The sequence below is a fragment of the Macaca thibetana genome, chromosome 4, assembly GCF_024542745.1.
Source record: "Macaca thibetana thibetana isolate TM-01 chromosome 4, ASM2454274v1, whole genome shotgun sequence".
Classification (NCBI taxonomy): Eukaryota; Metazoa; Chordata; class Mammalia; order Primates; family Cercopithecidae; genus Macaca; species Macaca thibetana.
This window is the reverse complement of record NC_065581.1, coordinates 164,113,894-164,130,264: the sequence shown is the minus strand read 5'-3', so window position 1 is coordinate 164,130,264 and position 16,371 is coordinate 164,113,894. Positions and strand designations below refer to the sequence as shown.

At 46.3% G+C, this 16,371-nt stretch overlaps 1 pseudogene; it reads right to left on the bottom strand.

Annotated features, from left to right (window-relative positions):
* Positions 1-3,294: 3,294 nt before the first annotated feature.
* Positions 3,295-4,593, bottom strand: LOC126953476 (mitochondrial import receptor subunit TOM6 homolog; annotated as a pseudogene).
* Positions 4,594-16,371: the final 11,778 nt, after the last annotated feature.

The following is a 16,371-nucleotide window of genomic DNA, read 5'->3' as shown; positions in this document are numbered from 1 at the left end:
TGTTACTTCACTAATTTTACATTTTGTTTTAATTTGGTGAACATGTTTATAATGCTTGCATTGAAATTTTTCTCTGCTCTGTTCAGCACATCATCAAAACCAGATATAGATAATATATTCCTTCAACTCTGGATTCTGTTCTGCTTTTCTGAAGGTTATTGGGTTCTTTAAGTAGGCAATTAACTTACTTGGAATTGAACTGCGAAATATGTCACCCGTGCACTGTGCAGCCCCTAATATCTCTGATAAGTTATTTTTTAGCCTAGGTTCCTAGTTGTGAACTAATCCTGTACAATAGAAACACATACTGTGTATGGTATTTTAAGGTTAATCAGTCAACAGTAACTAAATAGTATATAAAAATCTAAGAATATTTGAGCATTTATTTCTCTTATAACTTTTATTTTTACAATCACTTTAATCTTAATTGTATTAGTCAGGATTCTTGAGAGGGACAGAACTAATAGGACTTATGTATATGGGGAAGGGGAGTTTATTAAGAAGAATTGACTCACACCATCACAAGGTAAAGTCCCACTATAGGCCGTCTGCAAGCTGAGGAGCAAGGAAACCAGTGGTGGATCAGTCCGAGTCCCAAAATCTCAAAAGTAAGGAAGACCACAGTGCAGCCTTCAGTCTGTGGCCAAAGGCTCAAGGGCCCCTGGCAAACCATTTGTGTAAGTCCAAGAGTCCAACAGCTGAAGAACTTGGAGTCTGATGTTCGAAGCCAGGAAGCATCCAGCATGGGAGAAAGATGAAGGCTGGAAGACTCAGCCAGTCTGCTGTATTCCAGCCACACTGGCTCGAATAGATTGAGGGTGGATCTGCCTTTCTCAGTCCACTTATTCAAATGTTAATCTCCTTTGGCAGCACCGTGACAGCAGACACACTCAGGAACAATAGTTTGCATCCTTCAATTCAATCAAGTTGACACTCAATATTAACCATCACATTAACCAAGCCTAATTTTTAAATGTATACTTTAATGTTATTATCTAGATTAGAGAAGTAAAATTTGTGTTTCTTCTTTTTTCCCCAATGCATTCATGGTAGAACAAGCTTTGCTAACCTTTTGTTGTTGTTGTTGTTTGTTTGTTATCAAGTCCAGTAAATCTTTCCTAAATATGGTAGTATAGTGTAAATGTAACGATAATGATGAGAGTGATTCTAAAGAAATTAAGGCCAAACGTTTCACTAGCTTTATTTGGAAGTATGATCTTTCGTATGCTGTCATTAGTTTGGTAGCCAAATCAGCGGTAAAGTGCTAAAGTCAGAGAATATTATTTGCAGTGATGCACTAGGTAATACAGCAATGAAGTTACCAAAACTCTGGTGGCATCTGTATATAAAACATAACAAGTTAAGTTTAAAAAGGCCAAACAGAATTCTCTGAAGAAAAGAGTTACTGAAAGAAAAGCCCAACAGAAGCAGATGTTCAGTATTTCACAAATAAACATTGGCACATTATGGGGCTTCTTATAAAGGAGCAATTTAGGTGCATAAGACGACGATGTCATATGCAACTACTGAGATACTGGCGAAAGACTACTTCAGGGATGATGGCTGGAAATGTGGGAGGAGTCCGTACCAAACAAGGTAGCTCATGCCCCACTTTCCAATAACATTGTCCCATGTATTGTGGAACTGGCCGATGCCGTCAAAACCCAACTACAGAAAAAAATCATTATAAACAAGATTTTTTACTGCAACTTGACAATAGCATCCTTTAGTCTGAGAGTAGCTAAGGATGCATGGGGTAATATTTAAATAATACTTCTGGGCGGATGCCTTCTAAAGCAAATTGAAATTATCTATATTTCTCACTAAAATGTCTCCACCTTCAAGTGTTCCTTCTGATAAGACAGAATGCATCCATAGCTAATCACACCCTTATGCTAATCAATAATTTTATCCTTGCTGAGACACTCAGATGGACCTTACAGTACTTTTAATTTCATTTACCCTGATCTCAGCTTACATAGCATTATCTTGATGAGTTTTAATACTATATTTTAATCTCAAAATACATTATTGTTTTTGTACCATAACGTGAAACTTAACTTTGACTCATATATTTCTTCATTTGCTCTTCCTTCCAGCATTTTTGCCTCTCATCTAGGGTCGTTTTCCTTTGCTCAGGTGGAAATGTGGGGAGAATCTGTACCAAACAAGGTAGCTCATGCCCCACGTTCCAATCATAACATAGTCCCATTGTCTAGAAGATCCCTTAGTGTGAGTCTGTGGTGATAAACAATTTCAGTCACTGTTTGAATGACAATGTCTTTCTTTCACTTCATTATTGAGTATTGGCCATTATTTCAGCACCTTCTTTGATGATGTCCATCCTGTCTTCAGGCCTCCTTTCTCATTTTTTGAGAATTCATCTGTCAGTCTTTTCTTCTTTGGAGATAGTCCATTTTTGCAACTCTGTCTACTCGCTTTTTGTATGCTGTGTTTAGGTCAGGGCATCTTTTTATTTATCCTGCTAAATATTCACTGGGCTTTCTGAATCTGTGAATTGATTTTTCATCAGTTCTGGGAAATTATTAGCCATTATCTGTTCAATTGTTTCGTCTACCCCATTTGATAATTTTAGTCTTTCTGGCATTTTTAGTAAATCAATTTCGACTTTTTAAATATCTCTCATGTTTTGTGATATTCCCCATCTTTGGTCACCACGTGTTCTAGTCTGAGTAGTTTCTCCTGATGCACTTTCTTGTTGAATAATTTCTCTTTCCCTGTGTCTGTGCATTGGCTTTAAATTTTAGACTCATCCACTGGCTTCTTACTTTTGATTACGGCGTTTTCCAAATCTAAAATAGACTTTTGGTTCATTTTCAGATTAATGTGTTACTGTTAAAATTATTTATTTATTATTTTAGAGACAGGGTCTGGCTCTGTCACCCAGGCTGGAGTACAGTGGCACAATCATAGCTCACTGCAACCTTGAACTCCTGGGCACAAGAGATCCTCCCACCTCAGCCTCCTGAGTAGCTGGGACTACAGGCGCACACCACCATGTCCAGCTATTTGTGTGTGTGTGTGTGCGGTATTTATTTCAAATGTTTGTTAAAACAGCACTGTTATTTCTCAGGCCAAGAGCAAAGATCACCCCCTGCAGAAGCTTGGGAACTATGTACAGAACTTTATAGAAACAGAGGCCATACTTTAGCTTAAGCCTGTCTGCTGACCAGAGAATGGAGTTCTGCGTGGACTCAAGGAACAAAAGGAAACTAGGCAGGGAGAGAGAAGAAAAGTGCCCATCTGAATCAAACTTCAGCTGCCATCAGGGCACATCTTGTGGTGGTCACAGATTGTAGGCTGTTTTTGGGAGATTCGGGTTCAGCACAGGATTCCATTTGTCTACTTGGCTACACCCCTGGCTGAGGTGCCATGAGGTCAATGTCACTCAAGCTCCTGGCCAGTCAAACTCCCACAGCAAAGAGTCCCAAATTTAGTATCGAGTTCCTCCGGAAGTCATTCCTATCTGTGGCAAAGAGGTAGACGCCCCGAAGCCAATCTCCCACGTTGTCTGGTATTTCGGGAGTTTCATTAGCCGAGCCAGCAGCGCTCACTGGGACCCCACTGGAAGCCGTAGTAGGCAGCTTCGCATGGGCCTTGGTGGAGCTGTCCAGCTAATTTTTAAGAAAAAATTTAGTAGACTCAGGATCTGTAATGTTGCCGAGGCTAGTCTCAAACTCCTGCCTTCAAGTGATCCTCCTGCTTCAGCCTCCCAAAGCGCTGGGATTACAGATGTCAGCCACTGTGCCCAGCAGTGTGTTACTTTTCATATTGTTCAGTTCCTTACTAAAATGTTTGCTATGGTCTGAATGTGTATGTCCTTCTCATATTCATATGTTGAAATCCTAACCGCCAAAGTGATGGTATTAAGTGGTTGGGACTTTGCGAGGTGATTATAATGGGGTTAGTGCCCTTAGAAAGAGGCTTGAGGGAGCCTGTTTTTCCCTTTCATTTCATCTACCATGTGAGGACAGAGCAACAGGGCACCGTCTAGGAAGCACAGAGGCCCTTTCAGACCTCGAACCTGCTGGTGCCTTGATCATAGACTTCTCAGTCTCCAGAACTGTGAGCAATATCTGTTGTTTATAAATTACCCAGTCTAAAGTATTTGTTGTAGCTGCCCAGATGGACTAGGAAAATGTTCAAGCTTAGCTTTCATTTCTTCAAAGTCATTCCTGACTCCTCTATTTCATGATGCCCCATAGGACATCCCATTAGCTTCATCTTCAAGATAGACTCAGAATACGACATCATGTTACCATTCCCACTGCTACAGCCTTGTTCTGAGCAAACATCATGCCTCACTTGGATTCCTGCAGTAGCCTCATCCTGGGTCTCCCTGCTTTCTACCTGCCGCTCCAGTCCATTTTCCTCCCTGTGGCCAGAAACATCCTTCTATAATGCAAGTCATACCATGTCATGCTTTGCGCCACCAAGGAATGGCTGGCTCTCCATTTCACTCAGAGTAAAATCCAAAATCCTTGCAAGCACCTGCAGGGCTTGCTCTTTGCCTTGGGTGTTGGCCTCTATTTCCTGCCCCCTCTGCCTTGGCCACTCTGGCCTCCTTGCCATTTCTCTAACACGCTGGGCCCATGCTCACCATCAAGTCATCACAGCAGCTCAACCCTCGGCCCAGAACCTTCTTTACACAGACACCACATTGCGGACTCCTTCACCAGTTCCAACTCTGCCGAATGCCTCGTCTCCATGGAGCCTACCCTCATGGCCCTAGTCTCCCATCATCCTGCTGTGTTTGCTTTTTCTCAGAGCCATAGGTCACCTTCTATCACCGTAGTACCTATTTTTCTCATTTGTTATCATTAATTATATGCTGCTCACCCAATAGAATGGTAGTTCCACACTTGCAGGAATTACTATTAATTTCTTTTGTGGGTATATCTTCTAGTAGTACCTGAAGCACAGGGATCTACATTTTTTTTTGAGATAGTGTCTTGCTCTGTCATCCAGGCTAGAGTGCAGTGGTGTAATCTCGGCTCACTGCAACCTCTGCCTCCCAGGTTCAAGCGATTCTCCTGCCTCAGCCTACCTAGTAGCTGGGAATGCAGGCATGCACCACCACAACTGGCTAATTTTTTGGTATTTTTAGTAGAGATGGGGTTTCACCATGTTGGCCAGGCTGGTCTCGAACTCCTGACCTCAGGTGATCCACCCGCCTTGGCCTCCCAAATAGCTGGGATTACAAGTGTGAGCCACCGTGCCCAGCTCACCTATTTGTTGAATGAATAAATGCATTATTTAATTTGTTCAATCCTTTCCCCAAATGAAACTCCTTACAAAATGCACACACACAGCAAATACACAGAACTGAAGAAGACAAAGTATTTATTTTTGACAGTGTTCCCTCAGTTTTGCAATATTTTGGTTTGAGCACTAGGATCCTGTGGAATACAGCTGGAAATATCACTGGCCCGGCTGTGCTTTAACTGTGAGTTATTATTATAAGCTAACACCCATTGTACCTGCCCATGAAGTCCCGACACAGTGCATCACACATAGGGCTGAAGTGAAAGATTCAGTAAATCCACAATCCCTTCCATTAACTTGGTGCTTCATTATGTGGACATCCATTCTTGCTTCCCCAGACCTCGTCACTGAAGAAGGACAGGAGGAACGGGTACAAGAAAAGCAGTGGGCTGGGGTCCCCATCTGGGGAAACACTAGGCCCTAAAGACCCACAACACCCCTTCCTTCCCCTGGCATGGGCCCTGCAGCTCCTGGTGTTTTTCTTGGCGGCCTGAGAGCCACCACCCTCACCACCGCAGATCTGCCCTGTCGACGCCCCTCCAGTCCTGGCTCCCATCAGCTTTCCTTCCAGCTGCTAATGCTGACCTGCTAATGCCATCAGCCACGGAACACTGTAATGCTAGATGGTGTGGAAATTCTGGCCCAATTCCCTCTGTTACTCTTCATCACCTCTTTTGAGAAATTCAGGACAAGTTCCTCATTGGCTGAAGCAGAAGTACAATCCCAAAACATCTGTCGTGGGTACTGTTGTGTCCTTTGAAAAGATGGGCACCTGTCCATATGACCTTATTTGTAATATAAGATATCTGCAGATGTAATCAAGTTAAGATGAGGTCATTTGGGCAGGTTCCAATCCAATACAACTGGTGTCCCCTTAAGAAGAGGACAAGAGTCAGAGACAGAGACACTCAGGAAGAAGACAGCCTTGACAGCAGGGCAGGGATTAGTGATGAGCTACAAGCCGAGGAACGCCAGGATTGTCTGCCAGGACCAGGAGCTGGAAGAAGCTGGAGGGGACCCATACAGGGTCTCAGAGGGAGCCTGGCCCTGCTGACGCCTTCATTTCAGATTTCCAGCCTTCAGACTGTAAGAAAAGCTATTTCTTTTGTTTTGAGCCTCCCAGTTTTGTAGGACTTTGTTAGGGCAACCCTAGCAAATTGGCTCAACATCCACTCCCCGACAGGTGCTAATACTGTCCCAAGACAGAACTCCACCATTCTGCTTCTACAGTGGTTTCCTCATGTTGGCATTGTTACCCCCAAACCCTCCTTGAGGTTCCAGGACATTCTGCTGCTTCTACTCATGCAAGAGTATTAATGTTGGGATACCCAAGCCCAGTGACAAGTTCTCAAAGGGGAATCTACAGTTACTTCTAGGCCTGCCCGGTCCCCCTGCAGAGTGACCCCCACAGCTCGCTAGCAAATCAGCACTCTAGGGGGCTGCCTGACAATCCATGAGAACTATGTAGATATTAATTACGGTTCATTTGTAACGATCTTCCTGCCTCATTCATATCTTCCATGACCTCAACACAAGACAATACATTCAAAAGCAAATGTCATCACACTGAAAGTGAAGTGATGAGGCCCTGCAAAAATTATTGAGACGGATGAAATCTAAGAATTGACATCACATTAAAGTATTTTTTCCTCACATTTTTTTTAACAGTAACATATACAAAGAGAAGCACAACAATCAAAAGATTTGTGTCTTCTGGAAAAGAAATATGATGCAATTTCACAGAACTGAGTTGGGCTGTTCATTTAGCAAAAGCATCAACATCTGCAGCCATGAAGTGTCTCTATTCGTACTGTCTCAACCTTCCATCTGGAAAAATAAGCATTTAAAAATTTGTAAAATCTTTTCATGTTTCCTTTGCATTCTTTTCCCTCCTTAGTCCTTCCTTTCAATTAACAAAATTAAATACATTGACTAGCTAGCTAGAGTCACGGTATGGCTGAGGATTTTCCTAACCAGCAGTGCACATATATTAGAGCAAAGAGGCAGCGATCCTGCAGTCAGTCTGATGTATTGCAGCAGAGCCTAGCGCAGAGGTGCAGACGTCAGTGGCGCTCCAACGGAGGCTTCCTAATGCACAAACTACATCTTCCGCGCCTGAGTTCCGCGCCTGCGTTCCCTCCTTGCACACACCCAGGAGTCTGATAAAAATGAAGCACGCGGAGGACACCGAAATATCTAGAAGGCACAGAGACAGTCGAGAAAAATGACAGGCAGTATATGTTTTCTAGACTCATAATCTTTATACAGGATTACTGTATGTTTCTGTGAGTTTCTATGTACCGAGGGTGTGCTTACGTATGTGCACGAGCCACACACACACACGCACGCACATACGCATATACGCACACACACACATACACACATGCACACACAGGCACATGCGCGCGCGCGCACACACACACCCCCACACACCGTGCGGTCCTCCTGAAGCGGACGAAGGGAGTGCCTGTACTGAGCTTCCCTCTTGGAGAACGCACACAGCACAACCTCCAGTGGATTTTCCTCTCCTGGTGGCAGCGCTATGCAGGACGCAGATGGTCACTGCTCTGCCCCGGGACCCGCCCCGCCTGCGCCCTGCCGGCTTCACGGGCTCTCCGTGTGAGCAGCCCCTGTCCGCACGCCTCCCTCGCGTCTCTCCACCGGGTGGACGTCTCCGAGTCCGGCTCCCAGGCGCAAGGCTGGACCGGTGGCTCCCCGGGCCAGGATCCGCGGCTGCGCGGATGACGCGCACCCCTGAGAGGCAGGGGCGGAGTCGGCCACCGGCAGGCGCCCACCCCATCTTGTCCTTGGCTAATGTCAGCGGCGCGACCCGCTCCTCCGCCCCCGCCGGGCCCATCTCCTCTCCTCAAAACGGGACCTGGCCCCCCGTTTCTCCCCACTGACATCGACATCCATCCACTTGTCTATTTGTACAAATTTCCAAAGTGTATCATTTCACCCCCTTGGATGTAAAAAGTGAGCTAATAATTTTCTAGCAGCATTCCTGATGTCAGCCTCTCTAATTCTGTATAAAAAATCATTTTGCAATGGGACCAATGTTAACTCATTTATGCAATATATCGGTTGCTAAAATGGAATATTCCACTGAAGTCCATCAATCAACATGGGAATATAGGTCTTATATTTATTGCACCTAATCTACTTTTGCTTAGCACAGTTATTACTCATATCAGCATATGGGTCTAGATGTGAATGACGGAAGTTATATTTGAAATCGTGTCTTAAGGCTAGATGTGCTCACGCCAATTTCTTTTTCATTGCGCACCCCAAAATTGCCAATACCATGTTCAGTATAAAATACATCATCTTTGGCACCCACGGGTCACCCTAATGATGCACACAAGTGAAGATGCAAATATTTATCTTTCCTCTCACGGATCCTCCCGCCCCTCCCTTCCCCCTTGCAGTGCCTTCCTGGCTCCTTCTTTGCTGGGGTGGAAGAATATGGAGGTGGGGGGCGGGTTTGATGCTTCTTAAAAACACATAAGCTGCCTCTCTCATCTGGCAATCATTGACTTATTAACTCTTATTTAAAAAGTTCACACAAATCCAGAGAACTTGTCCTGCTATAAGAATGCAGTGAGAACTAGATGATGCGTGGAAGCCGTCCAACTGCGCAGGGCAATGATCCTAGGCGGTGGCTACTGGCCGACAAGTGCGCCCCTGCGGCAGCTCCCAGCCTGGGTCTGCAGCTCCGGAGCGCTGCTGTTTTCACTGGACCCTGAGAAAACCATGACTCAAGACCAGAAAGGTCTGGAATTAGAAAGAACAGACCCAACCGCTCTGCTCCTGGGCATCCTATATGTCCTTTGAAGACATCTGGAGAAATGCAGAACACAGGCTGGGAAGAGGAAATTAAAATGGTCATGAATATATACAAAATATCAGGCCACTCTCCTTGTAGCCACTTTACCCTAAAGCGGTAGCCCTCTGCCCACCTGACATGTGGTCCAGGCTTTTAATTGAAGACCATGCCTTGAGCTCTGTGAAGATTTGATGAGCTGCGAGCCAGCAAAGGCTGTCCCAAAGGTTCCCGGAACACTCGCCCATCAGAGGCAGGATAATTTCATCAGGGAACCTGGAGACCTGGCTTCAGAGTGACCAGATGACGGGCTTGCAGACCCTTCACAGTTCCCTGTTAGATGACCCCGTGAATATATATGGCTGCTCACAAGAGGCAATTCCCAAGAGGTGGAACATATTTTTCTGTGTCCGACTCTGGAAACTGGGACCTCCCTCTCCAAGGGTCCTTGCCCCAACAGCTTAGTCCCTGGACCCCCTTTGACTTTGCTTCGCTTTCACACTCTGGTTGAGTCTCTGACCAAAATGAGGAAGGGGCTGCACTGAGATTCCTTTGGGGGTTCACCTGGCTTCCCATCTCCCATGGCTAATAAGTGCTGTCCAGTGGCTTGTTGGAGGACAACCATTAATTAGATACACCAGTGCCGATTTATCTTATTAGAAATCTACACACAAGTAGCCATGAGAATGCAGAAGCTTTCAGGATTCCTAGCGCTCCAGATCGCCTTAGTTGCTGACGTCTTTGCTCCTTGATTTGCATTCATAGCTGGGGTTTTGTTTTGTGTCAGTAACACAAGCATCAGGGCAGGGCTGCTCCAAAGTCTGTGCCCACAGCCCCCACTGATGCAATGTTTACATAGATTTATGTTGCAGTAGCTTGAAATATCTGTCGGTTCTCTCTAACCAACCTATTTGCCTGCAAACCCCATTTTTTACCCTTTTTTTGTTTGCAAAACCAACAACTTTGCAAAACCACTTCCAGGGAACGGGAGGACCAGCTCTGCATCCGTGTAGAGCTGCACCAGCCACAGCAAGCCGAGCTCTGTTTATTGCTGCGACTTTCAAAACATAAAGATAAAATATTTGAAGATTTTCTTGAAAAGGGGAAAACGCAGCTCTAGCCCCCTCCATTTGCCGCGGGGGGCGGGGAGCGGGGGTGTTGTCCACGTGCCAGACGTGACGGCTTAACGGTTTGATTTATGAGTCTGATAATAAAAATCCCATTAGGCTCCTCTCATTGAGAAAAAGGAGCAGAAGAAAAAAAGCTGTGTGTGTCACCGAGCAGCATTGACGCAGGCGGCTCTGACGGCAGCAGCCGCGGGCGGGCGGGGGGCCCGGGGGGGCCCGCGAGGGGCGCGCGAGGGCCGGCAGTTCCAGCGCAGGGTCCCCTAGCCGCCCCCGTGCCTTTTCAGCTCCCGCCTCCGCTGTCACCATTCCCTCGACCCACACGCACCAGTGCACTCGCCCCCGCGCGGCTCCTGAGTGCCCCAGGCACCCCAGCCCCCGCTACTGCAACCCTGCACCCCTCTGTAGTGACGGGTGCCACCCTATGTGATCCCCTGCCCCTGCGGACCCCTAGTCCTCCAAGGGGAGAGTGAAAGAGGGAAGGGACCTGGGAGGGAGCAGTTCACAGCCCCCCAGGAAGGGGTCACAGCCCTCCCTTCCCTCCAAGGAAGGAGGTAGGACTGGGAGGCTGGGGTCCTGTGTTCCCAGCCCCCGGGGAGTTGCAGTCACTGGAACCTCCCCCACAGGCCCAAGCTGCCTGCAGATAGGGCCCGCAGCCCCTTGTCCAGCAAGTATCCATTGTTCACGGGCTGAGAACACGTTAGAGTCAGGGTTATTTTTCTATTTAAAAAGTCATCTGGGCAGGAAAAAAGAGTAATGCGCTGTGCTCGGAGTGCGCATGTGTGATCCAAGACCCAGTGCCTGCACCCACGCGTGGTTCCCCGTGGACAGAGCCGGACCTCAGCCTGGAGCTGCGGCCACTACTCCCCGGCAGTAGGAGGACCTGGGCCCGGGGCCAGCCCTGCAGACGGTGCGGGGACAGATACCACTGCTGGGCCCACGCACAAATGCTGCTTCTGGTATCCAGGCAAAACAAGCCAAGGACTGCACAGAACATCTGGGGTTCCAGACCAGTGGTTTTCTCACGGTCTCTGAACAGAATGACTGACAAGATGTACTCCTAAGGACACTAGAAAAATAATTGTATCGGTTAGGCCTGATTCAGCCCTCTAGCCTTAAATTTTTACATGTCTACTTGAAATGTAGTGAGATTGATAAGGAATTAGAGAGACTGATAAACAAAAAACAGCCCTTAAAATTCCACTACTAATTATCAAAAAAACTAAAAAACTCAAGTGCGTCCAACTCCGCAATTCCGAGTCCATAAGTCATTCTATGAACATTTTAATCAGCCAGTGCCTAAACTTCCCCCATCAATCTTGCTACACTACATCCCCTTGGGGAGGGAGATGTGCCATTCATAATGTCCCAGGGACATGGAGCTTTCAACCCTCCTGGGGGAGAAGGCACTGCATGTCCCTGGAACTAAAAATGGGAATGTCTGATGCTTGTGCACCAGGATTCACAGCAGCCGTAGCCAGTATTCACCATAGCCGAGAGGAAGGATCAGCCCAGTGCCCCTCACGGATGAATGAGTACACAAAACCTGGTGCATCCATACAATGGAGCATGAGCTGCAAGGAAGGGAGCACTGACCCGTGCCTCAACATGGATAAGAACATTGTGCTCAGTGAAACGAGCCAGTCACAGAAGGACAAACCCTGCAGGATTCCACTTACATGAGGTCCCTGGTGTAGACAAATTCATAGAGACAGGAAGTGGAGTGGTGGCTGCAAGGAGCTGGGGGAGGCGTGTCGGGAGTTATTGTTCAATAGGTAGAATATTGTTCTGTTGGGGATGATGGAAAGTGTTGGAAATAGATCATGGTGCTCGTACCACACCATCATGAATTTAATCAATGCCACCGAATTGCATCCTTAAAGATGGTGACAATGGAAAATTTATATATATATGTGTGTACACACACACACACATATATATAACCACAACAAAACAAACAAACAAACATGAATGTCAGTTAGCACTGATACTTCACCCAGGTTTCCTCTTCAAATTGCCTTCTGGGAACAGCACCCCCAGGCATGGTGTTAGCACCCTCAGGCACCCCAGCTTGAAATGGACCCTCTGCCTTCTTAAAAACAAAGTGAGATAAGATACCAAAAGCCACCAGGACTCCCTCGCTCATTTACATCTTTTACAAAGATCCCCCTGTCTATTTGAGAATTTGGGGGAGCAGACTACATTCTTACATCATTTGGCTCTTCCCTTCAATAGTGCCTCACCATGTGCACCGCCGAACATAGAATGGATTTTGTGAAGAAAAGTAATTTTGGTGTTTTTGGTTACTGCTAACCTAAGTGTATTAGGTTTCTATTGCTGCTGTAATAAATTACTGCAAATGTGGTAGTTTAGAACTGCAAAAATCCATGATTTATGATCTTACGGTTCTGCAGGTCAGAAGTGTAAACTGAGATGAAAGTGTGGGCAGGCTCTGTTCCCCTGGAGGCTCTCAGAGAATCCCTCTCCTGGCCCCTGGCTGCATTCCTCTGCTCATAGCCCCTTCCTCCATGATCAGAGCCCGCCAGTCTCCCTCTCCTTCTGAACAGCTGAGGAAGGAGCACCTCTCTTCAGGATTCACACGAATAAATTGGGCAGGCTCACCTGGATCATTTAGGTTGGCCTCCCCATCTCAAGCTCCATACCCTTGACATCTGCAAAAATCCACTACTTTGCAAAGTCAGGTGACATAGTCACAGGCTGTGGGGATTAGGACATGGACATCCTGGGGCCATTTTTTGCCTACCACACTAAGGAACCTATTCTAGTTTATGATTTTATGTGAAGGAATATTGCTTATGGGAACTCAGAGTCATTTAAGCCAGCTTGCTCACAATTTATAAATATCAGGGTAGAAATAAACTAAGGCTCTCCTGCAGTGACTTCTACTTTTTTTTTTTTTTTTTTTTTTTTTTTTTTAGTGGCTTTGATCCCATCCTAGAGTCCTGGGGTGGTTGCTCTGCTATCTCCCTTTTTTGCTGAGTGAGTTAGGCTGGTTTTTGCTCCCTCTTGTCATACTGGTGATGCTCCTCCAATGAGTGTGAACCTTGATTCAGGGCTCTTCCTTACAGCTGAGGCCCTGATGGACATTCACAGGCTCCTGGGTGCAGCCTGCTGGGAGATGGGGCAGCTGCACAGGCAGGAGCTCACTGTTTCAGGATAGTAGTGGGGTGGGACAGGCCTGTTTCCTGGGCCTTGTAGTCTTTTACTCAGTAATGTCTTGGGCTTGCTTATTACTTGGCTGTCACCTTTTTGAAATTCTGAATAATTTTTGAATAAGGGGCCCTGCATTTTCACTTTGCACGGGGCCCTGCAAATTACATAGTCAGCCCTGGGTGAGTGAGATGTGCTACCCAGGTACCAGCCTGTCTCCACAGCCGGGCTCTCCATCCTGAGCATCACTCACCACCAGGAGCCCTGCCCTGAGCACACTTGAGCCTAGACACAGTGGTTATTCCAGGTTCCTGCCATGAATGCACCACTGGGGCGAGGAGGATGCAGGCCTGGCTGCTCCTCTGCTCTCATTAGTCAGCAAGAAAGGCTCTGCTGCTGTAACAAGTGACCCCACAATAGCGTGACTCAATGACAAAGACATGGACTTCTCGCCTGTGTTACAGGCCTGAGTCCTGGGAGCCCGGGTTTGCAAGGCTGCACTTGTCCTGGCTTAGCAGCCTACAAGGAGAGGAAGGAGGCTATAACAGGCGACTGGGCTTGGGCAGGGGCACAGCAACTTCACTCCTGTTACTCAAGCAAAGGTAACCCATGCTGGCCACATCTAACTGCAAGGGAGCCTGGGAAATACATGGCCTTTTTTGGGCTCTAATTGTTTGGGCAGAGGGGAGGGTGGGTTTTGTGAAGGATCTCCACCACACCAGCTGCTTCCCTATTGGTCTCCCTTCACTCCCTCCTGCCCCCTCATCATCCTCCATCCTCTGATTCCCTTCTCATTCGCACTGGCTTTGCCTCTCCAGGGTCCTTACAGTCTCCTCCTTTGAGTGCAGAGATGGAGTCTCACTCAGTCGCCCAGGCTAGAGTGCAGTGGTGTGATCTCGGCTCACTGCAAGCTCTGCCTCCTGGGTTCACGCCATTCTCATGCCTCAGCCTCCCAAGTAGCTGGGACTACAGGTACCCGCTGCCACGCCCGGCTAATTTTTTGCATTTTTAGTAGAGACGGGGTTTCACTGTGTTAGCCAGGATGGTCTTGATCTCCTGACCTCGTGATCAGCCTGCCTAGGCCTCCCAAAGTGCTGGGATTACAGGCGTGAGCCACCGCGCCTGGCCTAAAATGTGTTTTCTCATTTTCTAGATTTTGGTGCAGGGCCAGGAGATAGCCACACATTCTCAGTTTACTGTCCTTCTAAAAACTTGCAAAGGCAATGTGGGATGGATTGCATGGCTAGGGGAGAAGGGAAACTGCTGGCCTTTTGCAAAAGAGAGAGCAAATTGTCCCCTTCTTGCTTAAAACTCTTTGATGACCACCCACTGCCTTAGGATAAACCCAAGTCTGAGTGTCAGTCCCAAGGCCCCATGTTATCTGCTCCTTTCGTCCCCTTGCTGCCTTGTGCACCTCCCTGTCCCTCAGTCTCCAGAAGGCCCTTTCTGTCCTGAGCAACCTCACATGCTATTTCCTCCACCTAGGTCCTCCCTCCCCTCACCTCTCTCCTGGCTGTGGCTCCTACTGTTTTGAGGCTCTACCAGAAACGTCACTTCAAAGAGATCTTCTCTTCCTATTTTCCATCCCAACTGCATTTATTGTGATCAATGAATACATGGTGTAATTTTCCTTCCCAGCACGTATTACGACTTGTAGTTATGTATTGACTTATATATTATTCCCTTTGTTCAGTCCCTGTCTTCCCAACCCCCAACCCCACACACTCTGGCGGGCACTGGCTGTGCTGTTTGCTTGCAGCCTGTGCTCCGTGCCCAGCACGTGGGCAATGCTCAGGAAGTGTGCTTTCTCTAACTCAACAATGACAGAAACGGATCCTAGGCCCTTAGACTGAGCTACACCAGGCAAAAAGAGAGCGCTTACTTGTAGGTCTGAATTCAGACTCCAACTCTTTATCCCCAGTGATGGCTACTGCAAAGCTGAGAACTAGGACCAGGGTTGACCCTACAGTCTCGTCCTATGGGCTGCTGCAATAATTGGCCACACTTCTGATTTTCTTCCTGCTTCTTCATTTTTCAACCCATATGCAGCATGTTTCCCATTTTCTGTCATCTATGAACACTGCTAATTATATCCTTTGCTTTTACAATTACTTGCTGTTGAAATATTTTATTAGCTATTTTGAGAATGTATTTAAGAAATAAAAGACAACTGTTAGATGCAAGCAATCTCTTTTAAAAAAAGAGACTTAGCGCCAGCGAAATAAATTAAAGATGTTCATTGCAACCATTCCTTGATTTGTATAGAATTTCCTCAGACACATGGTTATATAAGACTTTCCATCTTTGATCTTTGTTCAAGCTGAACATGTGCACATATACACCATAATAATTCTCTTACAGCACTCGTTGTATATGTTTATGTTTTATTTTAATATTACTATGGTTACCAAAAGAAGTAATCAAAAAATTTTGGATCAAAGATCCAATTATAAATGGATTACATGCCGTGGCAGCGTGTTCTTTTACTTGTACGTTAGTCAAAATCTTAGCATTTCTCTATGGAAAATTCCAGATTTGCAAGAGAATCCCTAACATTTAAAGCCTTAGTGTGTTGAGAAATGCCTCAAATCCGAGACAAGCAACTTCACAACTTTCAATGCCATATGATTTATTTTTGACAGAAGGAAACCCTTGTGTTGCGTTGTTGCAGACAGCACAGGGGAGGAGGAGTTGGAAGACAAACACTTAATAAGAAACAGCAGCGAAGCACGTTCCCAAACATCTCCGACTTTCAGTGCAGCTCACTAGCATGTGCTGCCTACATATAAAAAAAATTATTCCCAAAGCGTACATAGTTGAACATAGGATGTCCAATTTAACTTTGAGCAAAATTCTGCATTTTGTAATTTATAAGAAGACACTTTTATGTTGGCATTTAGCTGGGCCTAGCAATTCTTTTACCTTTTTTTTTTTTTTTTTTTGACAACTCTTCTGTCTGTTCCTTAA